Below are 5,091 nucleotides of genomic sequence, written 5' to 3' on the forward strand. Positions count from 1 at the left end.
CAGTCCTGGGCACACTACATATTCTGAAATATTTTTATCATGTTCAAGGTTCCAGAGGTTTTAGAAGTCAAGCATAGGCTGTGGATTTTTTTTTCCATTACAATGTAAAAAAATGTATGTATGCAATAGATGTGCAGAAGCAATTCCCAACCAAAAGAATAAAAAACTAGTAACATAAAGCGGTGACTGCAGGCAGGGCGTGCAATCCGACAGCTGAGTGTAAAGTTAGACTCTGCTGTTCACTAGCGATAGAATCTTGACCAAGTGACTGGACCGTGTTCAGTTAGGGCCAGAAAGAAGAAGATGGGGGTTCTGACAGCACTCTGTTCAAAGGGTTATTGGGAATCTTAAATGAGATAAAGTAGACAGAATTTCTATCTCATAATACGCATTAAAAAAAACAATTTTTAGGAGAAACTTCTATGCCAACCCACTTTATTTTAATCCTGTCTGCTGGCTTTATGTGTTTCTTCTTATTTAAAGTCCAGTATATTTCTACAATGCTATAGGCCATTTTCACTTTTCTCCCAGGAGACGAACGTCCCTGTTGTCACTTGGGCACTCCTGGCCTGGATCATCTTGGGTGTCTCTATGAGGTGTAAATGAAAAGAGAGGCTATTTTGTGCCATGATATGATTTAGTTCATCATCAGGTGAACTGATAAAATAGATTGAAGGAAGTGGAGGCATTGTGAACTATAGTTAATCCAAACAGACATCTCATCGATGTCTTTGGAAGTCAAGCCTGGAACTTCTTAGGAGCCAGTCTCCTATTTTGGAAAAAAATTAACCATTGTTTCTGATTCAGGGTTCATAGTGGGGCATATATGTAAAATTTAATTAGATCCTTTTTTCTGGGGCTAGATTGTGTAGCCCTAGTATTACCTCCCTCCCCATGCTCTTTATCCATTTTGCATATATCATGTGAATTACTATATTTAAGATGATATTTGGGTCCTAAATGAATGGGAGAGTAGATGTCTATTTTTAAAATGAATTCTCCTGGGGCGCCTGGGTGTTGCAGTCAGTTGAGTGTCTAGCTCTTGGTTTTGGCTCTGGGCTTTGATCTCAGGGTCATGATCTCAGGGTCATAAGATGGAGTCCCGCATTGGGCTTCACACTCAGTGCGGGGTCTGCTCCAGATTCTCTATCCTTCTGACCTCCCTGCTCCTGATCTCTCTCTTTGTAAAATCAATAAATACATCTTTAAAAAAATGAATATCCTGAATTTGTGCAAATATTTATATCTATATACTTTCTGTTCAATATTCTCAATTTAATTCCTCTGTTTTCCTTGGTTATTGGCTGACATCTGGAAACATTACAGAATCTCTTATCCAGTCAAAAAAAATAAGATGGGGGGAGGTAGGCAAGTCAGTAACTTACTCCTGGCTTCTCTGAGAGTATCTCTATGCCAATAAAAAGACTATTATTAGGCACCGTCTTAGTCAATTCAGGCGGCTAAAACAAAAATACCATAGGCTGGGTGGTTTCAAGGACAAATATTTATCTCTCACAATTCTGGAGGCTTGGAAGTCCAAGATCAAGGTGAGGCAGTTCTGATGTCTCCCGAGGACCACTTCCTGGCTTGTAGAGGGCTGCCTTCTTGCTGTGTCCTCACAAGGGAGAGGAAGCAGGGGAGAGGGCTTGGAGGAGGGGGAGCAAGAGGGCGAGGGGAAGGGGAGAGTATCTTCTCATAAGGGCACTAATGTCATCATGAGGGCCCCATCCTTCTGACCTAATTATCTCCCCAAGGCCCATCTCCAAATACATCATATTAGGTACTTAAGCTTCAACATATGAATTTGGGCAGGACACAAGCCTCAGTCTGAAATAGTAATATTACTACCCAATTGCTTTCCTCAAGTTCCCACTTCCCTATGGCAAAATAACCAAGATTTGGAGTCACCCCACCACTAATACCACCCAAAGCGGGATAAAAAGTGATTGCCCCACTCTTGGCAACATTGACATGCTCTCTAACTGTTCTGTTGGTTGGCCAGTGGGGAAAACAGGAGACGCGGATAAGTAAATTACTACGTTTGAAAGAAAACTGACTTCCGTCCAGCTAAGGTTTGTCAAATTTGGTGTATATTCTTGCTGTTGCTCTTATTCATCCAGAGTTTTCTTTACAGTTTGAAGATTACCATTTGAAATGCTCTTTGAGTGACGCAAAGTCAACCCCGGGATTCAAAGCAGCCTTGATGTTCAGCAGGGAAATGCTGGTGTGCTGAAATCCTAGTCCACTATGATTTTTGCCACAGAATGTGGACAACCCCAGCTACCCATTACCTTAGCAGAAGCTCAGAGAGGAATTAAATACAAAGCAGACACCTTTGATAAAACAAAAAGCATTAGTATCTTTCTGAAAGGCTCCCCTGGAAGATTTTTTGACCCTTCTTCCTTAAGAAATATGTGGCATTAAATTCAGTTCTTATTTCAAACAAAACACTTATATGTCAATTGCAAGAAATATGTAGAGGGGTGAGGTTGACTTTAATATCTTATTGAACAGTGTGACAAGAATTTTTAAATGTACAAACTAACCACGGGATGACCTTTCAAAACTGAAATGCATAGGTGTGGATGACATTTTCTCACTCAGTTACTTATTTTGAAATCTAAATTAAAGCGCATACACAGCACCAAATTAAATATCTCCTCCCCAGAGTGAATATCCCAATTATTTATAACTAAGCAACTTAAACATCCAGTAATCAACAAACATTAACATGTAAATACTTTGTTTTAATAAGCCATAAACATTAATAAGCACATGGCTGAAATTAGTTCTGCTGAAATTATTCATCTGCAACCCGAAATACCACATAAGGGCTGGAGAGAAATAAAACTGTTAAATTTGATTCTGAAAACATTCATGTGAGTTTGCAAAAATCCTCTTTATTTTCTGGTGGATTTTTTCAAGATTTTTTTTTTCTCCCTCCCCCTGCTGGGAGACTTATAAAACTGAAATGTCAAGTGAGGGTTGCTTTATATCATGTTCTGTCAATCAAAGGAAGGGAGGCTTTATGCATCTGTTGCTAGTATATTGGCACTTTTTGAAGAGTGTTTCGGTGGGAGCGAGAATAAATAAAGATCCTTCAGGCACTTTCTCATTTATGGATGAGGAATCAAAGCAGTCTGAAACTTCATTTTCAGCCTGATACCCTGAAGATTGTTGGCTGATAATTCTGGATGGAACAGCTTATCTTGGAGGATTAGGGAGAACATGGCCTTCCTATTACTTCTGGCTTCGGCCTATTCAGCTGGGTAGACTTCGTCACACAGTATCTGGGCCTTTACATATGTCACTAATCTTATCTCTATCTTTTCAGCTCCTTCTGTTGGAGCTGTGGTTCCCCTGCCTAAACCTCCCATTTCTTCATTACACCATCTGTACAGGCATTAGCTTTCACTAACCGCTTTCCTACACCAGTGCATTCAGTAATGGCAACTTTTGCAGACATGCTGTTTTTGTGAGCCGTTGGGGGCAGAATTTTAGCTCAAATCTTGAGACTCTCACATTGGTTATATTCAAAAGCTCCCTGTAGTCTCTAAGCAAACTCATTTTTTCTCCTTTACCAAATCCGCGTAACTAAATGAAATAATCCCTACACTGTATTATCTTGGACATCGTTAAAGAGAATGTGGACATTTCCCTCCTGTGCCTGTCTGTGCAAGGCTGTCACTCCCTTCCCACCGGTGTGAGACAGCCGTTCTCCCATGAAACTGACAGGTGAACTCATTGTGTGTGCGACACATCAAGAGGCCCGTGAGATTTCCTAACTGACGCTGTCCTCAGGATGTCTACAGTCTACTGGGGAGACGGGAATTCACGGACATAACTATGAGGCAAGGTGAAAACCATGCATATACATTAAATGCTTGGATGGTTCATAAAGGGACAAGCGAAAGGAAGAACCCAAGAAGGCTGAGCGAAGGAGGCGGCATTTATAAACAAGCTGTGAACTGTTGCGATGGGGACCCGGAACTCTTCTAGTGTCTGTTTTCCATTTCTTTTGGTACGAGGGATAGAAATCAAACGTGGTAATGTAACTTGTGTCTCAGGCCAGATGAGATCTGTATCAAAGACTGCTCTCTGCTTATCAAAGATCCATTCTTCACTTTGCTCTGAAATTAACCTCACATTTAGCTGGGCACACTTCTCCCCTGAACACAGACCATATTTGTCAATCTCCCTCGAATCGGCATGGTGACCGTAAGCTTGAGTTCTGGTCAATGCGATGCAAATAGAGGAAGCTGTCTTTAAAGGCAGAGGGTGAGCCCTTCTTCTCTCCTCCTGCCCTTCTGGTTCTTGAATGTGGATACGAGGGCAGGATCTCCAGCAGCTATTTGGAAGGTGAGGGCAAAGGCCACACCCTAAGGACAGCCTAGTGAAAAATTCAAAGAAGCCTGGGTCTCTGACAGTGGAGATACCTCACCAACCTTGCCTTCCTCATTTCCGGCCTGTTTTTATGCATCAAGGAAGTACACTTGTGTCTTGTTTTCGGGGTGATTTTTATTTGTTTGTTTCGGTGAATCCTAACAGCCAAGTGAATCCTAACCAACATAGTCGATCCTCCTTGCTAAAATCCTAGTCTTATGAGTATGTATCATGTAATGATACCTAATAAAGTTTCCAGCTTCCCAGCATAGCATGAAAATGTCATGATGCATCCGCCACAAATTATTTATTGGGTTCCGGCAATGTTCAGGGCACTTTTCTAGACAACAAGAACAAAGTGATGGGGCCTGATTCCAGCCTTATGAAACTTAGATTCTACTCAGGGGGGGGTTAAAACAGGCTTGCTAAAGGAGGATTACTCAAATAAAGTTATGAAACACAAGTATCAAAGGAGTACAACCCATAACATCATATGAGTTGAGAAGAGACAGAAAACACTTAAAGCTGAGGTAGGTAGGGCTGCGGGATAAAACATAGGATACCCAGTTCAAATGAAATTTCAGATTAAAAAAATAAATGTTGCTCAGTATGAACATATCCCAAATATCATATGGGACACATTTCTTTTTTTTTTTTTAATTTCTTCTTTATCTGAAATTCAAATCCCAAATTGAAAGTAAAATTCTA

The sequence above is a fragment of the Mustela putorius genome, unplaced genomic scaffold, assembly GCF_011764305.1.
Source record: "Mustela putorius furo isolate JIRA1106 unplaced genomic scaffold, ASM1176430v1.1 tig00000854_pilon_pilon_pilon, whole genome shotgun sequence".
Lineage (NCBI taxonomy): Eukaryota > Metazoa > Chordata > Mammalia > Carnivora > Mustelidae > Mustela > Mustela putorius.